The 23,506-nt window shown below is 35.3% G+C and overlaps 1 protein-coding gene across 2 annotated transcripts in view; it reads left to right on the forward strand.

Moving 5' to 3' along the window:
- The window catches only part of LOC114654324 (receptor-type tyrosine-protein phosphatase delta), a 2,007,901-nt gene that overhangs the window by 874,544 nt on the left and 1,109,851 nt on the right, over positions 1 to 23,506 (forward strand). For both annotated transcript variants that reach the window (XM_051929989.1, XM_051929990.1), the window contains one exon: positions 18,906 to 18,951. The gene's annotated coding sequence lies outside the window, so the exon portion shown is untranslated. The remainder of the gene's footprint in view (positions 1 to 18,905; positions 18,952 to 23,506) is intronic.

A 23,506-nucleotide genomic window follows, 5' to 3' on the forward strand; every position in this document is an offset into this window, starting at 1 on the left:
GTGATTGTGGTATTTTACCTCATATGCTGGTGTTCGTATTATGTAGGACAGCCAAACTTTTATTTTTTTATTTATTTATTTATTTATTTATTTATTTATTTATTCCTGTAGGATCAGGAGCAGGAAGTTGTATTAGATTAAAAGGGCCCATTTTACATTGAAAATGCATGTTGCTTAAACAGTAACTTTAAAGACATCTGACAATCTCTTGTGCAAACTTATGTGTTATCCTGATCCGTACTGTTAAATGAACAGTGTGTGAACGAGAAGTTTAGCATCCCCACTGCCTGTAAAACTAAAGCGGGTCTGTTACTAAGTGACATGGTATGGAGTTTTCTTGACATTTTATATGGAGAAGTAACTACATTTTTGCTTAACATTGAAGAAAATCTATATAAATGAAATTGTAATGTCCTCAGTCTGTCTTTTTAAATTGTTGACTTTGTTTAATGTTATTTATATGTTTTCACAATAAGGACACCATTTCAACCCTAAGCTTGCATCTTGTCTTTTTGCATGTTTTTTTTTTTTTTAATCATGCCAAATTGGCAGAACCGATTTTCACAGAATTTTCCATATAGTTAGACATTGGTTCAGTTTAAAACATAGGATATGTGGTGTCTCAAAAATTTCATCTGGTTGAGTTTTAAAATGAGGGGACAACCAAACCAACTGTAAATTATTCCAAAATGGCATATAATACAATACAATACAATACAACAATGTTTTGTACAGTATAGTGTTCTTTACTGAGTGCAGGTGCAAAGCGCTCTGAAGAATTCTCAGTTAAAATACAAATACAGATTATACTAATTACTAAATACAGAACTTGTACACACAAAGAACAAGGTAGAAATTGATTAATCACAAATGGGAACCAATAATATTTCTCTAAATAATTAACTGATTCATTAATTAATAACAATTTTCATGTATAATAAAGCTGAACCAACTTAAAATTCGTGCCACTTGGTATTTAAAAGAATTCACTGGGAATGGTGAAATGGGAGGTGGGAGCAAAAATGCATTTCTCCAAAACAGCTGAGTCAAAGTACATAAAAAGTTACATACTTACATTTGATACAACTTAAAATTTAGAATTTAAAGCCTTTTGAAAGTACCATGAAGAAAAAAGGGTTGTAATGGGGGTGCACATAAGATCAGATAAATTATTACTTATCAAAGAGTTAGTGTAGAAAACCGATGGTATGCTTGCATTTCAGCCATCAATGACAAAAGGATACACATTTTAAAAAGCACATAAATATAGTATTTGTTTTCTTTCCTTAATCTTTTATATGACAAGTTTGTCTCCTACTACTATTATAAACTTAGAAATCTAATCTAAACGTAACCCACATTTATTGATTTTATTTATATAAAATCTAAAAAAGGTCTGTTAAAGAATTATATTATGGTACAGAGTTTACTTCATATTTTTTATCAAAAAGCAATTAGGTTTTAGTTTCATGTTGCAGGAAATGCTATTATCCATTTAGAGATCCTGGTCATGTTTGTTGAAGGCCTTCGTGAGTATTTTATGAGCAAAATATATACATGAAAGCCATTGAAGGCAAAAATTAAATGAGCTTGCGATTAAGAAATAGTATTGAAACATAACTACTCAGCCTAAAACATACCAAGAAAGTTAATATCAAAAATACCAACTGATGGAAAAATGCAATAGAATAATAACAGGAAGTACTTTCTTATGTCTGTATAGAAAAGTTTGTTTGTGAAAGTGTATTACTACAGTTGTTGTACTGATCTACCAATTCTCAAAACTGATAGTTTGGAAGATGAAAGGTGAAAGATAAAGAGTATTTGCTGGTTATTATAGAAACCAGATATGGAAAGGTTAGATATAATTCATAATATTCAGTGAATGTTAAGTGGAGATCAGGGAAGGTTTCTTAAATCGATGATCGCACTAAGAAAGTTAACGCATGAGACAACATTCATTTGAACAGCTAATTTTTCTTCTGTCGGTTTCATCATTTTGACATAGTTCCATGCTGTTAATGACCTTTGCTAACTTTTCAAATTCATTAAGGACTGAAAATCATTCTATACTGGCAGCTGTATCCATGACATGTTCAATACATGTCTGAATAATAATAAACCAGATGTTGGAGAATTGTGAATTCCACATTGTTTTTTATTCAAAATATGGACATATAAAGCCCTTAGCGCTTGTTAACATTCATTCAATTTTGGACTGTTCAAAATCTGAACATTTAATTTACAACAATAAAAATATATCACAGTGAAAGCTAAGCACTGGTCCTTAAATGCTTGTGATTTGCAAGTGTAACTATAACAAGTATGTTTGATTTGCAAGTTTAAATCTTACTTGGGCCGTAAATCAGTCAAGCCAGTTTCTGTCCCTCTCTGTCCATTATGGGGCTGCAGGTGACCAACGCCTATACAGTAGATGCAGGATTGGGAACAAGGCAGGAACCAACACTGAATGAAATGCCTTTGTCTTACATGGCCTATTCTTGCACATTCCAAATGATACATTTCTTTGACAAAGTGGTCACAGAAAAAAATGTGTGAAAATTTAAACCTGCACCTTGGTACTGCCACACCTTTTTTGTGTCATGCTATTGAAAAATTTGCAATTTTTGCAAGCAGAATAACATTGAGATCAAATATTTCACATGAAACAGATTTTTTTACCTGCGGATAATGTAAATAAGCACGGTAGAGTTTACATTTTTTTAAGAATTTGACCTTATAATGACCTTATAATGAAACAGTAGAAGTACATTTTTAGTTTTGATACCGTTCCTTGTTATTATTAATAATTAATCTTACATAAAGTGATAAGATTAACGAAGACATTAAGCATGCTTATAAAGCAGTTATTTTACGTTAAAGTCTGAACAGGAGACACCCTGCAAAAGGTATTTCCAGAACCAATATGTGTATTCTGTTTATACAAGTTTATACAAATTAAAGGTGCTGCCATATTACATGACTTTTCCAGAAATTTTTAGTCCCAGACATAATCTTAGCAAGTCGGAGGCGCACTCAGTGTGCTCCCATGATCATTAATCATGTTGTCTGACAAAACAGGTGACATAACCAGTCTTCAACTTGCTCCAACAAAATCACGCCAATTTGATTTTGTCTTAAATCACAGGAGTGCTCAGCCAGAAGTACAACACATATAATGCAGCTTATAAGAAATAAGGAGCACAGGCATTTTGGGCCTGACAAACAGAAAAGAGGCTCGTCTGTCTGGTGTCTCATGTTTTATGCACCACAACAGAATGAAAAAAAGAAGAAAAGGACAGAGACTGTGGCTGAAACTCACTGTGCCTTGAAAACATGAATACATCACTAGCTCTGTTAGACAGCATGTTTTTGGCTGTCAGAAAAAAATAGTCGTATTTTGTTGTACCCTATGATTTCTAGGTATGCAATCTGATATTCTCAAGTGAAAAAATCAGCAACTACAACTTCATTTGTCACGTTTAATGTGCTGTGTAAGTAGAAGTTCTGTAAAGTGCTACTGGCTCAAGAGAAGAAGAAGAAGACATTAATATTGCACTTTCTCCACTACTCCAAGTGCAATACATAAGGAGTGAGGAACCACTTCAACCATCTCCAGTGAGCTGCATCCACCAGGATGATAAGACGGCAGGCTTTTTGCACTATTAGCTATTAGGTGGTGATGGGATGAGAGAGATAGTTAACAAATTAGGAACAGGAAGTGATTAGGGGACCAGAATGATTTGGCCATGGCGGACAATTTAGCATGAACATCAGGAAACACACTACTCTTTATGAAGAACTCCCGGGAATCTTTAATGACCACAGAGAGTCGGGACCTCGGTTTTACATCTAATCTGTTTTTACAACACTGTGGCCCCTTTGTTGCACTGGGGCATTGGAATCCACACACTAACCACAGGAGATGTTCCCACTGCTAGCATCACCAATACCTCTTCCAGCATCATCCCAAGCTTTTCCAAGATGATCTCTCCCATCCAAGTCCTGGCTGGGCCCAAACATGCTTAGCTTCAAGTGGATTACCTGTTCTGAAGTGCATGTGATATGGCTGCTGTCGTAGAATAACAATTTAAGTCAGAGAAGGATGTAAACACCCTTAACCACATTATTTTCTGTATTGCCTTATGGTGGGGTGGTGATGCAGTGCATTAAGAGTTTATGCCTTGATATTTCACAGAAAATAGTTTTGATTATTTTGATTCTATTTATGGAAATCATGATGGTTAGTTAACCAGATCATTGTTACATAAGGTGTAAAATTTATTTATTGTATATTTTATTGTATATTTTTTGTTCTTACTCATTCACCATAACATTAAGAGCCAAATTTAATAATCTAAACACTTAAAATGGGATTTTGTTTAAAGTTAACAGGAAGGCAGAAAATTAAACACTCCAAGAAGTATTAATGGTGACAAGTCACTAATCAGAAGGCTCCTTATGTTCTCAATTAGTACTGTGATGGAGGGCATACCTCGAGTCAGCCCTCCTCTCTCAGAAATAAACCAACATGACTAAAAATGTGCCTCCATCAAACAAATAAATTATAAGGAGTAAACAATGAAGAAAAAAAATAAGAGTTAGCCGAGAACAAAGTAATAAACCTGCCGTCCCCCTGGACGAAGCTAAAGAGGTCTTGCACTGTGTTTGATGGAGTAACTTATCCACAGCAATACCAAAATACCAAAAGAGTGCCCTTTTCATCACCTTCCATCTCTTTCTGTCTCATTGTTTTTATTTTTGTGGTTTTTCCTTCTTTTTTTTGTCCAGGATCATGTCTTAATTTTTATTTTAACTGTGATTGAAGTACAGTATATCCATTTTTGTTTATACCCTGTAGTATGTTTTCAATGCTATGGTCTTAAAATAGCTTGATAGTGATGACTGGAAATTGCAGTTATATGCAATCTTCCAGAAAGCAGTATTCTATTATTTGATAAATCAGAAGCTCCCCTGCATTAATGAGATGACATACCATCATATCTTTAATAACTCACAGTAGACTACTGCAGGAAAGTTAATCACTAGAAAATATTACCAGGGTTGGAATGTCTGTTGAAATTACAGATAATCACCTTCAGAAACCCAACAGATGAGATAAAGACTCTAGTTTATATGCACACCTTAAAGAAGAGGAAGCATGCTCAACTTCTCTATCAATTGCTACAGATTAATGTTTTATTTATTTTAGTGCAATGAATACTTGGCTAGGATACTTTCTGAAGTAAATATTTGTGCAAAGGAAGACAGCAAGTTCACACATGCATACAGAATATGTTTTCAAGGAGCATTACCCACAAATTAGATAGGGCAAGGCCAGTGGATGAGAGGATGTTTGAATGTGGTTGGTCAAATGTAAAGCAATGGTGTTTAGTTCTAGGAACACTTCAAAACTATAGTCAAATACTGCATTAGAGACGACAAGCACATCTATACACATTGTCTTGAAGATATATTCAGATACTTTCAAATTAAATAATATTTAAAGCAAAACTCATATGTTCAGATTGCACATGTTTTTTGCCCTTTCTTCTGAGCTAATTTAAAATGTACACTTATACCGTCTTAAAATGACACATACTTGGCTTTAGTGGGAGACCTTGACCTGTGCTTCCTTTATAAAGAATTAAATGTCTAGTGCTATAGCCAAAGGCCACTGTGCATGTTCAGCTTGCTTCATGAATTTATATCGATCGTTACAAGGCCACTAAAAGCATTCCCTGACAAGGATCACATTGCAAAAGAAAGAATGATTCTTGTTGAAGTGTACAGTGTACTTGTTCTTTGTGTCCTTAGTCCTGCAAATATTCCACAGAACTAGTCTGGTTGTCCCAGAGCTCACAAATCTCCGCAACACCTGAAAATTTTGATATGAAGTCCTCTTGTAGTACATTCATGTTACTGGTAATTTTGACAGCTCCATCAATAAAGGAAAATGATATACAGTTTGCTGTATCCGTTCTCAATTTTCATTTTTACTTCCTGTGTTTTTTCTTGACCTTATTTGGATTAAAGAGCGTTTTGGAATGTTGTTGCTGTCGTTACTGAATTGGCTTTGATCAAAATCACTTTAGTCAATTGCTGTAACAATGAGTGATTATCCATCCATCCATTTTCCAACCCGCTGAATCCGAACACAGGGTCACGGGGGTCTGCTGGAGCCAATCCCAGCTAACACAGGGCACAAGGCAGGAACCAATCCCGGGCAGGGTGCCAACCCACCGTAGCAATGAGTGATTATGAGCTATCTTATTTTGTGTTGAAGTTACAAAAATCACAAATACTAGACCTTACATTACCTTAAAAAACCTTCCAGTGTAGGAGGATAGCTTGGTGTAATTATTCTTTAATAAAATGCCTTTTGTTCAGGTCACCTAAATTTGCTTTCTTAGCTTCTGCCTTAGCAGGTAGGTTCTGAAATGCCTTTTTAATAACACTTTAGAAAAGTGCCTATACACATCCATGTAGAGGCCTGCTACTGCTGTGTAAACTCTTTAACAAATGCTTTGTTTTGTCCTAACAAGACTTACAAAGAACCAATGATAGTTTATATTTTATCACAGAATATCTTTGGGAGACACCTCTTCTCAAAACATTTTACCTTCTTTTGCTTGCACAGATTCTTTTTAATGTGGGCCCATGGTATAAACTTTCATTCTTTTTTACTCAGATCGTTAACAGGATATACAACCCATACTTTATTCATTCTTAATTTTTATTTGTTTTTCTTTTTTTGCATCTTTTTCTTTGTCGTCTTCTAAAGTACTTTGAAGTACATCCTGTGAATGAAAACATGCTATAGAAATACATGTTGTTGTTGTTACTCTGTTACTTCTAGAAGAGTATCCTCTTCACCTGGTTGACCTAACTAATGGCTTAGCCCCTATTGAAAGAGTAAATGGAAATGTATGGCAGACAAGTAGGCAATCAACTCAGTTTAACATTATAAAATTCAAAATATTAATACTTTATTATCTTTATGCCAGATAAAATGCAGATCAGGATGTGTTGATCCACACCATACAACCAGGCGGCTCTAATCTTGCATTTCTTTTCTGCATCTTAACCTCTTCTGTGTTGCACAAGTACATCACTTGTGATGGTGGTGGAAGACAAGCTCATCAACTGAATTTTGAAGCTAATTGAAGGTGTGTTGTGGTCCTGTCCCCAAGGGGTTCATAGATCTTGCCTTCTCCCACAGATGTTTTTTTATTTAGGACTCATGAAATTAATTTTACTGTCTCTGAATGCAGCTGGTTTTGACATTTGGAGTTAATAAAACTAGTTTACACATCAGAAGCATGCTTCTGCAACTTTGAACTGAAAACAATAAATCTGCTCATCTCTTATTAGTAGTCAAGTAGCACTCTACACACCATTCCTAAAATTCATGTCTAACTGAATATTAGACACTTTCTGTATAAACTAATTACTAAAATATTCAGAAAATTCTTATCTAAATAACAAATATTAACAGACAAGGTGTACTTTTGCTTTGCACCCTCCCTCACCATAACCTATCGTCTATGGGAGAGGAGTAAAAGCATTAGGTTCGTCAAAAATTTTGATCTCTGGTTTTTGACGGATCTCGACATTTTAGTGTCCCCTGATACCAAAAACATCACTATCTCAATGATGGGTATGTGTCTGTCTGTGTCACAGTTTCTTGAAGATGCTCTATAGCTAAAATGGCTGGACAGAAAAATACCAAACTCAAAACTTCAGCCTGTTATTAGATGATGATGTGCTGATTAGTTTTTGAGTCAAATCGTGTAAGAGAAATACCGTAATTGTGGCAATAATTATGAATTCTTCTTGTCAATTGCTATCGAAATGATCTATTTTATGACCAGAAAGATTAGCATCAAAGCGGTAAGTAGTTACTGAAATGTTATAGAATAGTTTGGGTAACTTGGTTCTTAGGGCGCAAAGTCTACTGTCGCTCATGTCTGAATTTTTTTTATAATTGTTTAGCCTACAAAAGGAATAAATTGTCTTAGTAAAAGACCCTATTCAAAATTTAAGTCACGCTTTTAAATGTTACAACAACGGTTCTGCTCCTTCCTCATGCACTTTCCTATATGGCCTACCTCCTGTATAGTGGATCTGATAATCATGTCTGCTTTGTAACAGAACCTTAATAAAGACTTTGCTTATCTTGCAGCAAAAGGCTAAAAATTATTAAATAAATACTTTAATCCTCATGAGTTCACTAAACATGAACAAAATATTAACTGTATAGAAATGCTTTTCTTCTAATTTAGAAATGACAATTAAAATAAATCAAGTGAAGTTTGAAATCTAAATCATGGTGATAAGTTTAAGGGTTTTTTTAGTGTGCCATTCCTTCACATATTGCTATATAAATGTTTAAACCCTTAAAAGAAAAAAAGCTTCTGTTATTTATGAATACTGAAAAGAAAGTAAAAAATGTCACATGTAATACTAAGAAACCCAGTTCTCACAAGCATAACATACCTGCTACTGATGTTGCATTTTTTAGAATTGTTTCAAATGATATTTTTTCCCAGTTATTTCTGTACTGTTTACATCACCTGAAACTTAGTCATTTTGAGATCAAGAGATCTTAAGAGATGTTTTTAAACATCAAGAGCTTATATTTTGCTGAATAAGAAATAACAAAGTGAAATTTTTATGAGCTGTTTGTCACTAGGGAACTAGATGGTTGTTGGTTATGTGCTGTTATGTACACCATAAAGCTGAAAGTAGATTTGTACTTACTTTTACAACTTACAGTATAAAGTATTATGCAGGTATGAGAATGTTGTTATGTAAGAGATCTGTCAAAAAATTAATGAGACTGTGTTAAAGAGCCATAACTGATGTATTGACATACCTCATAAGAGACATTTTCAAGAATCCTCAAGGAGTCAAAACGTGCCATTTTACCATCATATTCTCTTTAATAGAGCAAGAAAAAATAAATGGCTACATTTTCATTGGGAAATAATTTTAAACCACATTTTCTTAAACCATTTTAATTATCTATTTCTTATTATTTTTTACAATTTATATTTTGTTAGTATAGGTATCATCTGCCCTTTCAATGCATTTTCTAAATGACAAGCTTTTCAAGGACAGATGGACAGTAAAGGCATTTTTCCGTAATCATACTTTTTTCTTCATTCTTGTACTGCTGTGCTGTGTTTATTTGGCTTCATCCTCATGTGATGATTTACTTCTCTTAACACCTCATTGCCTTTAACCAGTATACTCAATTTCAGATCCAATCTTTGATGTTTTACTGCTACCTTTCTCAAAATTCTACTATATGGTATATTTAATGGCTAAACTATCTGTTGACTTTTCTCTCCTTTCTTATGACGTACGTTATTGTCTTTATTGTTTGAATGTTTCTTTTTTCAAAGCCTCCCTAATTGTGTTTGGTTTTATAATATCCCAAGGCACTAACATCACACATATTGCATGTAACAAAATCCGCTTGTTCCAGAGCACTTATAGTTCATTATCATCATTCACTTATTTCTAGAGGCACTTTTTTCTCAATACTGCCTTTTTGCTGAGTAAATCATAGTAGGTGTTAAGCAGGAAGCTGAGAATTGCATGTATTTTTGACAATTGTCAGATTTTATGTCACTGTCATAATAGTGCACTCATGCATTAACTAGCTGGATCACTTTGCTATGAAAAATAATGAATCTGGGCCAGGCTTCCTGAAACTCTGACAGCAATGTTGCATACAATAGGCAGCGGTGTTTGGAAGGTAATGCGAAACCAAGTTATGTCTCTGCATCGACTTGGGGTGTGATGAACCCTGAGAACATTTAGGTTTGTCAGTGATCTGGAGTAATTCAAATTCAGGTGTCTTTTACATAGGCATTGCTTTATCATCCATGTTATTTATGAACAATGCATTTAAGGCAAAATACATCGGGATCACAAAATACCCAGTTCTGTATGTACGCCTCTTAGTCATGTCCGTCAGTTCATATTGAAATTACTTTTAGAGAAAAGAAAAATTTAGTGTGTGTGAAAAATAAATGTCCACAAAAACAATTACAAATACTTTAATTCTGCAGACTCCTCTCCTTCTGTTTGTTTGGTAAATTTATACGAATAATGGAGCAGCCGATTTTTTACAGGCTGTTTGCATTATCTCAATTTTTGGGCTCCACTTTTTCTTCATCTACTCCATTATATTAAAATTTCATTTGTGTGCAAAGTTTAAGATCAGAAATAAACTGGTGATTTTGTCCAGCAATTGGAATCCTTTGTGTATTTTCTTTATCTCCGTTTGATTTTTTTAAACTACCTACCATATAATCTTGCTTGCTTTGCAAAATATCTTCAATTTCTGCATCCTTGGAAGAGTTCTATAAAAGAAAATGAAGATTGCTTGTCTTGTTAAAGAATTTACAGTATGCTGGGTAAAAACTGTCTATGCCCAATTTTCATTTAGAAAAAGAGTCAGGTAGTCGTTCCCAAACTCAATGGAGCAGCTGAGTAATTGTGGTGCTTTCTTGAATGCATGAAGGAAAAGTACAAATTTCTGTACAGCAGCTGCAGATTTTGTTTGCTTCAGTGGATGCTCATTCCACTCTGACAAGGCATTGTATTTTTCATATCAGGATTTTCCATCTGTGCTCCTACAGTATCTTAAGCTTTGCTTCTTCCATCAAGTAACAGATTCAACTTTCTACAAATAAAATCCTCAAATGGTGAACCAACACACTAACCTTAAAATCATAATTAAGAATATAAATCACACCTAATCATTTTATAAGATTTTTACCGGTATACTTGTTGTGTAATACAGTCAACGATGGCCAATACAGTCATATTATAAACCTTACTTGATTCACTCTGCATTGTGTATAATTCCATATTGGACTGTAGATGTCTTCTGAATTTAACCACTGCTTTCCACTTTTTTATTTTATAATACTGATTGTTGATATATGGGCCCTGAAAAGTAAAGTGTAAAAGAAAATTTCCAGACCCAGGACGGATACAAATTGATTTATTTTATTTTGTACAAGGTATCTGTGGTGTTGTATCTTTCTGAACCTTATGTATGGCAAATTTTCTGGTAATGATAAATGCATGAACAAACATATTAATATATCTGTTAAATGCAGATACCTATTTGATTATTAAAATGAATTTTAGAAATAGTAAATCTACAGTCCCTGTATATACTTACTCAAGTTAGCAGGGCCTCATTTTTTCTTTTTTTTGCTGTATGAAGCTAAACAGCTTTCTATGAATATGTAGTGTACATCAGTAACATAATGTATTCAATTGCTTATCATATCATAATGTTTACCTAGGATGTGTACGCTAATTTCAAAGTATGTTACTATTCATTCTAACAACAGTATTCTGTTTATCATTTAGCAAGAAATCTTTATGTTACATTCAAATTAGAAATAATAAACATAAAAAGGGTTGGGGTACCTGGTATAGTTTAATACCGTTAAATGGAAAATAGGCAAAATAAACAGCTCAGAAGTGTGCAAAATGATTGGCATACAGCCAGTCAAAACAAAAATAAGGCGAGGAAGCAATCTTCCCTTCTCAAGAGCTGGTCCTCAAAAGAATGTTGCCACTTCTGGTGGCTTTGACATTTTTATAGTGCCAACCAAGAAGGTGTGGGGCTTTGTGGTGGAAGCAGCAGCTTGGTCTCTCATCGTCTGTCTGAGAGGCGTCTGAACTACGGTTGGAAAGTCAGAAGACTTAGTTTCAGTGACCCCAGGTTGTTGTTTATTTTTGCTCCAGCTGTCAACAGCGATGACCAATATACTCATACCTAATAAATAAAAGTAAATATAAAAAAAATATTTCTGAAAACATAATATTTTTGATGCCATTTATTCCAATTCAGAGTTGTGTTGCCAGGGAATTATTGGGCACAAGGCAGAAAGCAGCCCGGACGGATCACCATTCCATCACAAGGCCTCTCACACACAGTATTTTAGAGGATGTAGAAGGGTAATGGGACAACATGCAAATTCCACACTGACAATGACATGGAGGGGTTTCATACACAGAGAGCTGGGTCCATATTGCAGCAGTGCTGACCATCCCACCACCACATCTGTCTAGTTTTAAATGACAATTTTCTCTATACCAGTTGGAAGCTGTGGATGTGTATTTTATACTTCTATTAAAATTTTACTAATTGAACAGTGCATAGATACAAACTGATGGTCTGTGGGAGTAAAACCTGTAACGAAATGTTTTGTTCAGTAATATACATTCATACAAGCAAATTACTGTCATTGTCAATATGGCGCCAAAGTGTTTGTAAGCTAAGTTTGTTTTCATTCATAAAATACAAAACCAATGAAAAATTTGCTTTCCTGTATAAAAATGAGTGTGAAAGCTTGGAGGGTCAGTACCATTCAAAGAGTTAATTCCTTCTTCGTCTTCTTTTAGTGTTAAATCAGAACATCCTTTGGGGACCTGAAGCAATTATCACTTTCAGCTGTTTCTCACACTACATTAGTTTCTTCTCTATTTCTACACTGCAAGTACATCTGATGCATCACTCCTCAGGCAGCAAAGGAGTTTTAAAGTCTACTAGGCTTTTTTTTTTTAATAAGTTTAATAAGTCTGTTTTTATGACAGCAATACTTTGAACTTTCAATTCTGTTAAAAACAATGGGAAAATATGCTAGGTAATTGGTGACGGTCATTTAGTTAATGCTTTATTTGTTTTTGAGATCAACCATACTGCTAGGCTTAGCAGTCATTCATTTCACCATGCTCAAAATCTTCCTAAAATGAATGTGTACTTGTCAAAGAGAGTGTGAATAAATCATTAAGACATAATTAAAAGCATTTTGCCTGAAGGAAAAAATCAGGTTTACGTGGTTAAGCTGCAATTACTTACAAAAAAAATTCAAGACGTTTATTTTATTTTTTTCTTTTCAGCTTTACTGTGAATGTATAAAGCATGCATCTCATTTTTTAGCACTGCATTTTACTTCAGCATGTAGTGTTTTTGACTATATTTTGCAATTTATTTAGCTAAACATTCACAAAAAGAGTTTTAGGTAATTAATATGACAGGTCATTTCATGGATTACCAGTAATGTAATGTCTGCCTGTAGTTTTTAGTAGTCACAAAAAACACACCTTATGTACATGCAAATGCAAATAGCTAAGTATTTATTTACAAAATATTCAAACCAAAATCGAATTATTTTCTCATCATATGGAAATCGTATAAATTGTATGTTGTGCCTCATTTCTAGTAGTGCAAGCAGAACTGCATCTACAATGCTATCTTTTTTCATTAAAAATGTCACATGAACACATCCATATGAGGAGAAGCTTACAGGAATGGAAGGTAACCTAAAAATTGCCCTCTCCCGTGTGGTTCCCAAAATACTTTCACTGAAAAGTTGTAAAAAAAAAATGTGAAAATCAAAACAACACGCATATATTGATATACTGTACATGCATATTTATGTATAATGTTAACCTTTTAATTCAAAAAGCTGCATTACAGCCTAAGTTCCACACAGTGATCTGTTCTTTCCTAACTATTAGTATTTATATCTGTAACATTCTTAGACCCACTTAATCCAAGTGAGGGTCTCATGGTCTACTTATTTGGGCCTATGTTCTCCCAACCCTGTACTACTTGCAGCATTAATTACATTAATAGTGTCAATCTCAATCGCATTCATCTGCTATTGAGAAAACTGAGAGGCACAACCCAAATGATCTTCTCTTAGTGGAAACAGTTCTGGTGAGTACAGATTCCTGCTTCCTTTCTGCTTCCTTACACCCTGAAATTAAATACAGCAGGCTCAGTTAATATAGATTGATAATATAATTAATCTTAAAAGTCCAAGTGCAGGTAGATACTGACCTCAGATTGCAGAGCTCCCTAAACACATCAGATCCAGTTTATGCAATACAAGATCAAGGGGGCTGAAGCAGCATCACACGCAATGCAGGGACAAAGTGTGGGAAGAGCACAAGTTCACTGCAGGGCACATTCACACATATGGGGTCAATTTAGAGTAACCAGTGTCTCTAACATGCATGTCATTGGGATGTGGGAGGAAAACCAGACAATTTGGAGACAAAGCCACACAGACAAGTGGTGAAAGTGTAATTTCCATACAGCCAATTTCAGGGCCAAACCCAGGACACCAGAGCTGTGAAGCAGCAGCAATAAACACTTCACCACAGCATCACATACACAGTATCTAAAAATTTAGTATCTGAAAAAAAGGCTTGCTAAATAATAAGAGGAAAGCAAATTGTTTATGTAAATCACTTTCAAGCATTTTGAAGAAGTTGGATTAATACTAAGACGTAACACTGCTTGTTATATAAAATTGAGTCAAAATGGATCATTTTGAAGGTTAAGGGAAATGTAGTAGCTTGAATTTTATAATCACATTTTATAGTGCTTATACATAAACACTGAATTTGTGGGTGCTGGTTTTCAACTAACAGATTGCAGTAACTTTTAAACTGTGAGACTGAGCTCTATGCCCAAAGATGAGTAAGAGATGTACTGTACATCTGTTAGTAAAAATTCAGTTATAATCTTTTATGGTAAAGTTTCAGTGAGGAACCTGCCAGCTACTCTTACATTTAAAAGTAGTTTAATACCTGATTGGCATGCAGGCTCGGGAGTCTCCATATAACATTGACACAATTAATTTGACCAATCTACTCAGTACCTAGTTGAAGTCCCTTTGGCAGCGATTCTAGCCTGATGTGTTCTTGGATTTCACACACACTTGGATTTGTGGATTTCCTGCCAATATTTTCTTCACCTCATCTCAAGCTCTGCAATGTTTGATGGAAGCTGTCAGTGGACAGCTATTTTCAGGTCACTCCAGAGATATATGTTGGATTCTGGCTCTGGGTGGTTGTCTTTTCTTTGTGCTTTCATTGTCTTGTTAGAAACTTGTTGAAAACTGAATCTTTTGCCCATTCTGATGTCCAGAATGTTCTGGTCCATGTTTTCATTAAACATATTTCTGTACTTTGCTCCATTCAGCTTTTCCTCAAACCTGTCTAGTCTCTCAGTCCCCACTGCTAAAAAAACCTTACAGCATTGTTCTGCCACCATCATGCTTCACAATTGAAATGGTATTGCATATACAATGTGTTTACATAGATCGTTGTAGACACCGAACACACATGAAATGCAAGTGTTCCAAATAACAATATAGTATTTATAAAAGGTGTCATTTTGCTTGACTGCTCACTCTATACAACTCCAAGCAACTGACATACAGGTAAACAGACTTGAGCTGAGAAAACTGTGTGGGGTGGGGGGATATGATAGCAGGCTGCTTGCTGTTTGCTGCTTATCCACACATTTACAGGACAAAGGACGCTGACGGAGAGGTGAGAAGCGATTTAAGGTGGGACGGATCTACGAGTTTTTCGTAGGCTCTGGTAATTCTATGATGCTAATCCAGGTTTGATCAGACCAGAGAATCTTGTTTCTCACAGACTGAGAGTCCTAAAGGTGGCTATTTGAAACCTTCAAGTGGGCTTTCTTGTGTATTTTACTGAGGAGGAGCTTCTGTCTGGTCATTCTGTCATAAAGCCCAGATTGAAGAAGTGTTCCATTGATAGTTGTACTTCTGAAAGTTTCTCCCATCTTCAGACAAGTTCTCTGGAGCTCAGCTAGAGTGACCATCGGGTTCTCCGTCACCTCTTTTACCAAGTTGGCCAGGTCTAGGAAGATTTGAGGTTGTTTCAAACTTCTTGCATTTAAGAATTATGAAGGCAACTGTGCTCTTGTGAATGTTCAAAGCTGCAAGAATTTTTTTAGCCTTCCTCAGGCACAATCTTGTCTGTAAGCACTGCAGGCAATTGCTTCAACTTCATGATATGGTTTTTGCCCTTATACACATTAACATCTGTGAGAACCTTCTATAGACAGGTGTGTACCTTTCCTAATCATGTCCATTCAATTGAATTGAGCAGACATGGATTCCAAACAAAGTGTAGAAATATCTCAGAGACAATCAATAGAATGGAATACACCTGAGCCAGATTTCAAGTGTCATAGCAAATGGTCTGAATAATTATGTCAGTGTGATATTTCAGTTATTTATTTCTCATAAATTTGCAAAAATTTTTATACTGAAGAGATTTTTTTTTATCATAAAAGTGAATCTTCTAAACATGATTTGTTATTTTAATTAATGCTTTTCTCATTCACAGTGACTTTTATCACTTCATATCTAGCGATACAGTTGAGTGAATAAAAAAAACATTTAATTATAGACATGAGTACAGTCTACTAGTGAAACGTAAACTGCAGTGTGAGAGTGTACTGATAAAATGAGTTCATTAAAAAGAAATGTTTTGAATGCCATTAAAGTACAAATACAGTAACTAAGTGGTAAACCCTTATTTCCAACAATCCATGTTTTTGATTTGTGGGGTAGTATATGGTCTGTTTAGGTGCATGGAAGGAACCAGCCGTAAGTGAAATGCCACTGTGGACACACCTGGACACACCTCAGGGTAGTTTTTAGTTTAGAGGAAACTGGAGTAACCAAAGGAAACCTACATACATAAATGAAGAACAAACAGAGTCCATGTTGTCCATGAAGCCACGAGGCAGCAGTGCCATCCACTGTCTCGATATACCACCATGTAGGCCTCAATCTAACATGAATATCTCTCAACTCTTGCTCAAATTAGTCATCATTCTGTAGACGTACAGAATTTAAAAAAAAGATGTCCATGAAATTTTCTTTGTTCTATTTGATTTTTTTGAGTGCCAAAATTTATTTTTCCCTTTAAACATCACTGGAGTACTTCCATTTTAGTAAATTAAAAACATTTTTGTCAATTTTTTAAAAATATTGCCTCTACAGAGAAATCTTACAATTCCTGATTGAACTCATCATATGTGAACATTATAAACGACAAAAATATTTGAAAATGACATGTATTTACTACTAGGACATCTTGTATAGAAGCAATATTGTTTTAATAATAAATTCCTTTTTAATCATGGATGATTCCTACCTTGTGCCCAATGTTGTGGTTATAAACTCCAGCTCCTCATGAACATTCTGTACATACATCAACTAACAAGATCAGAAAAATCAGTTAAAGAATGAAATATACCTTTGTGTTAATGTTTTATATTACAAAAATTAGTAATACTTTTAAAAGAATGGGATGTACATTCATAATAGTGCTGGTGCAGCACTAATGTGCAGTCGTTACTGATTTGCCTCACAGTTGCAGGGACTGGAGTTTGATTCTGTGCCTCCTCTCTGCCTCTAGAATTTGAACATTTTCCTTGTGCTCATGTGAGTGATTTCTGGATGTTCAGGTTTCTTCTCAAATCCAAGGTGCATGAATGTTAGGTTAACTTGTTAGGTTAAGAATTAGATGTAATATGAATGAACAATGGTGAACTTTACTGTATGTAACAGTGTGCTCAGCAATGGGCTTCTGTTTCATGCATAGCTGGCTCCATCCTTGTGTCTAATGCTACTGATATGGGATGTGATTCCCCATAGAGGTTGGGTGCATGCGCTGATAGTGCATTGCTGCACCCACCACACAACGAACCATCTGGATTGGGACTCAAGTGCAGCAGGTGACACCTTAGCACCACACTGTAACAGTGTGAGGTTTTTTACAGTGGCTGGAGTGCCAATCCTGCCACCAACCCCCAAGTTTTCCTTGTAAGTTGGAGGACCTGCTTGCAGGGCTGGATGCTGTTAACGTCATACCCAGGATGAATTACCCATAATCCCAGCAAAAAAGTAAATAAATAAATAAATAGAAAATGATTCCATTCTGAATTTTTAGACATGTTGAATCCATTCCGTATAAATAGCGCGCAAATCTTAAATGCTTTTGTCTACAAGTACTTGGGTTCCACATCAGTGGTTGGATTGGTCTGGTAACACAAAGAAACAATATAAGAAAAGGCAGAGCAGACTCTGTTTTCTTAAAAGTCTGTGAGTAGTGACATCTGCAAGTCTGTCATGTTTGTACAACTCTATGATAGCCTGAGTGATTTTCTATGCTGTAATGTGAAGGTCTAGTAAGAGAGGCCCACCAAATCAAAAGCTAATTAAAAAGGCAGGTTCAGTTATGCCATGCACTCTCGACCACCAGGAGAAAAAAATGAAAGAGAGAATGAAAACAAACTGAGTGCCAATTTGAACAATGCTACATATCGTCTCTATGTCATACATTACCATTAAGTACTTTCAGCCAACGAGTTCTTCAGCAGAAGTGTGACAAGAAACTCTACTGTGGCTCCTTTATACCAGTGGCAAAGCAACTTTATAATACCTCACTCGAATGTGATTGCCCATTTTAACTTTAGCCAGATCAGAAGTTTTTCATTCTTGTTGTTGTTCCTCTTAGTTAATCCGGTGTGCATTTCAGAAGGGGGTTATTTGTTATAATTTAGTAATATTTATTAAGTAAGAGTCCGTAAAAGCCAGATTTACTGTAGGAGGAAAATAAAGATCTATCTATCTATCTATCTATCTATCTATCTATCTATCTATCTATCTATCTATCTATCTATCTATCTATCTATCTATCTATCTATCTATCTATCTATCTATCTATCTATCTATCTATCTATCTATCTATCTATCTATCAACTGGTTGTATTTTTGTGATTCCTTTGAATGTGCTTTTTGCTACAAGTGTTTTGTGAAACAAGCCTTTGAATCATTTAGAATAAAGATGAGTTTGCAAGTCTATTTAGCCTTAATGAGCTCTCGTCCACTAATGGTCTATTAACTACAGTGTATAATGGTAGCACTATTGGTTATTGATTTCACCCAATTTATGTTTATATAACTAAAAGTATGCAACTTTAACATTAATGTGCTAATGATGAATTCCTGTTTTTGTGGTTTCAGGTCTCAGGATAGAGATTCAACTAACGTTCAATCCTGCAAACTCAGGGTAAAGTAAACAATTTCCTTGTTTCTTTTTTTTCCTATTTGTGCATTTTAAAGAAATTGCCTTTTTACAGAAAACCAATCTTGAAAATGTTATTATTCAGTGAGTATTTATCGACATCAGATCATTGGAAAAGAGCATTGATTGTTGAAAAAAAGATTAGCTGTTTCAAATGAGTCTTGCTTGATTTGTTTTGGTTCACTAAATGCAAGTCATTTATTTATACTGCAATATTAGAATGGTAGGACATTGTACTAATAGTACATGTCTATAGATTTTCCCTAGCAAACCTTGGCAGTTGCTGCACACTGTAAGCTATGGTGTTGGTACTTGTGCTTTATCGTGAAGAGTTATGGCATGGTCATGTGTTTGGATTGGTTGAAAGAAGCATCTGACACCTGCTTTGAATTAGTTACTAAGCTGGACTTCACTTGTCCTGTTTTATAATCATTCTGCTCACTTAACATCAACTTGTATTTTGAAAATGAGCTAATCCATGCATGCTTCTTGCTTTTCATGGCCTTTATACTACAGAACTGAAATATCATTTTAATTAGCATTGAAGTATTTTTTCTACTTAATATTCTGTTTACTGCTGTCTTTGTTAAATTTGCATCACCCTTGAGTACTAGGGTGTTGTACCGTGTTAGCCATTATGAATGTAGAGAAAAGCCAATCAAAATGACACCCTTTATTGGCTAACTAAAAAGATTATAATATGCAAGCTTTCGAGGCAACTCAGGCCCCTTCTTCAGGCAAGATGTAATGCAGAAACTGGAGTTCCCTATGTTTATATACACAGTAGGACAAGAAACAACATTGGTAAATCTTTAAATGAGAAATTTTAAATGTAAAAAATGAATAGATTCATTCAGGCTAGGGTTAATTTGACAAGAGAGAGAAGAACAATGTATTGTCAAGATCTCTGGATAAGATAACTGTCCAACAAAAGGCAACAGAAAAGATGCAAAACGTGTGCCCACATTTATGATACAGACTGTATAGTTATACCACACTGCCGACTTGAACATCACATAAAGGGATCATTTTCCTGCAGATCATCTAATGTAGTCTACCTAATTTTCTGCATGAAATGTCCTGACACTGCACTCTATGTGGGAGAAACTGGACAAACACTCCACCAGAGAATGAATTTACACAGGTTCTACATTAAACATGGCAACACAGATGTTTCTGTAGCGGCCCACTTCAACAGCCATGGTCACTGTGAGAGGGACTTTAAAGTCACAGTGCTTATGGGCAACTTCAAAACACAGCAAGAGAGAAAAGAATGGAAAGTTAAACTCATGCTAAAATGTAATACATTACAACATGGGTTGAACAGAGACAAGAGTTTTATGGCCAGATATGAGGATTGTTTACATCTCTCAGAATGACAGACAACCTGTCTATAGACCCACATTGTTTTGAAAAACTCATTACAAACTTCAAAAGACTTTGTTGGACAGTTATCTTATCTAGAGATCTTGACCATACATTGTTCTTCTCTCTCTTGTTAAATTAACCCTAGCCTGAATGAATCTATTAATTTTTTACATTTAAAATTTCTCATTTAAAGATTTACCAATGTTGTTTCTTGTCCTTGAGTGTGTATATAAACACAGGGAACTCCAGTCTCTGTATTACATCTTGCCTGAAGAAGGGGCCTGAGTTGCCTCGAAAGCTTGCATATTGTAATCTTTTTAGTTAGCCAATAAGAGGTGTCATTTTGCTTGGCTTTTCTCTTCATCACCCCTTAGAAAACGGAGTGAAAAAACTGTATTGGAATGAACTTTTCCTGACTATTTGAAGTAATGGAGGGAGACAGAATTTATTTTGTGCATATAAACTGACACCAAAATCAATTAGTAGTTTCCGGTTTTCTACGTTTCCATACTTTGCAGTGTTTAATGGTAGGTTTTCTGTAAGAACTTTGTCTTTTTTTTCTGGTGCATTTTATTGTGCTATGGGTTCAATTAATACATTGAACAACAGTTCAATTTGTAAAATGAAGAGTTCCAAAGGACACATGTGGTCCTTCTGAGACAGAGAATGAAAAAGACAATGCCCTGAACTTGCTTTATATTGCAAGGCAGTAGACTGGTGTGGCGGAACTCAGGAGGCACTATTTTTCATTGCATTCAGTCCATATGGTTGTGCATCTGGTGTATGATCACCAGCATAAGAATCCAAAAAAAGTCTTTCTTTATCTTCACCCATTTGCTGAGAAAGAGACAGCTGTGTAGTAAACCATAAGACTCAACTGACACACATATTTCATGGGGGCATTTCTAAAATTAACTGGATGATGATGTGATATTGATTGAGCAATTCAAACCTGTGGCTTAAATGTTCATATGCATTACTACACACCGCTTAGTTTGTTTTCTTAACAAAATTTGTCTAACAGGTCACTAAATCTAAGACTGTAATAATTGTCTACTCAAGGTACTTCTTTACTGTCAGTGCGGTTTGCAATTTGAGGATTTCCTCACTTACAGAGTCCAGGAGTATGTGTTCTCCTTGAATGACAGGGGTCTTCTGTACATTATAGAGGTCTGTGCAGACAGAGCCACAAACCTACTTTATTAATAATTTCATTCTATCCTTTAATGATTGTTCTATTTCTTGACTTCCTGCATTTCGCTCACTTTCCACAGCAGACCCAACAGATGTCAGTATACGAGTGGGTCTCATACTAAATGGCATTGATGTGTAAGATGGAGAGTAAATTACTATTTCCTGTAGATAATGCTATACTTCCAAAGCAAGAAGGGCTAATTCTGATTCACTCTACCATGACCTATTAATCTCAGCATGTTGGCTTCTTGTACTCCAAGACAACAACAGATGATTATGCTAATCCTAAAGTTTCATTGTATGAGACATTGCTATCAATATTAAATCATATGACTCTCCATTTATTATCTTAGAAAAAGGGAAATCTAACATCAAATTTAGATGTGTACACATGTAATAGTTGGAGAGACCTATTGAATTCTGTTTTTCCTTTTCCAAAATGTGTTAAAATATGTGTTTTTATATTAACCAAGTTGTCTTTCATACGCTAAAGATTGAACTCTCTTGCTTGACAAATTCATAGAATTCAAAACAAGTGCCATTTGGATCATTTTACTTACCTTCTGTACTCTATCTTGAAAATTGGACCATGTTTTTAAGAGCTTTTGCAAATGGATGAAGGAGAATGCAGTCTTAGAGCCTACAGATTGCTGGATTGCAAAAAAGATGTTGAATAATCATCCTTAACTACTTACAGACTAGGTCTTTCCATGTTGACTAAATGCTACTGACACATGGCCTAAAACATTTGATTTCCTCTCATGGATGCCAAAATGCTTTATCATGAGCTTTTACAACCTCACATAAACATGCATGTAAATTGGGCTTATATGTCAATGAGTAGAGGGGCTCCCAGAGCACAGCAGTGCATTGATTATCCATTATTTTTCACGTCTGGCTAAATATATGAAAAATTAGAGCAAAAACCAAATCTATCACTCTGTCACACACAGAGCAAAACACTTAGCGACTATGTCACTCAAAACATTTTATTCCAGAATATCTTAAATATTACAGTTGATTATATAAAGGTACCATTTGTAGTTAAAAACGTAAATTTACATTTATGACACGACTATAAATTTTAAATATCACTGGAATTTTATGAAAAAAAGTCCTAAGCATCATTAAACACCTCTGTAATTTATGCCAAATAAATGCCATGCATGCAGTACTATGCAGCAGACACTAAGTGGAAAAGAAATAATTTAGATTACTATTTTAATCTAATCAAACCCTGCATACTGATTAATGTACTAAATTTGTGTTACTCAACCCTTTATTCTTCTTAATGTGTCTCCTTTATTCATGCATGGTTGTGTGGTAAAGATTGCTTTTTACGGCATGTCCAAAACACAGTGCTCCAGTGGTCATCGTGAATGCGATAAATTAAGCATGCTGATCTCACTTTTAAATTTTAAATGCCTAGTAAGATACTGTAAATATAGAGCATATGAAAAGTATTCCCTCCATGGAGGTTTTCAGATTTTATTCCTATAGTACATTGAATCACAGTGAATTTAAATTTTTTTTTTTTTTTTTATATTGATCAACAGAAAAAGACTTTAATGTTAAAGTGAAAACAGATCTCTGAAAAGCGATCTAAATTAATTACAAACATAAAACACTAAATAATTGATCACATGGCAACACGGTGGCGCAGTGGGTAGTGCTGCTGCCTCGCAGTTGGGAGATCAGGGGACCTGGGTTCGCTTCCCGGGACCTCCCTGCATGGAGTTTGCATGTTCTCCCCGTGTCTACGTGGGTTTCCTCCGGGCGCTCCGGTTTCCTCCCACAGTCCAAAGACATGCAGGTTAGGTGGATTGGCGATTCTAAATTGGCCCTAGTGTGTGCTTGATGTGTGTTTGTGTGTGTCCTGCGGTGGGTTGGCACCCTGCCCAGGATTGGTTCCTGCCTTGTGCCCTGTGTTGGCTGGTATTGGCTCCAGCAGACCCCCGTGACCCTGTGTTCGGATTCA

Source organism: Erpetoichthys calabaricus, chromosome 7, assembly GCF_900747795.2.
Source record: "Erpetoichthys calabaricus chromosome 7, fErpCal1.3, whole genome shotgun sequence".
Lineage (NCBI taxonomy): Eukaryota > Metazoa > Chordata > Cladistia > Polypteriformes > Polypteridae > Erpetoichthys > Erpetoichthys calabaricus.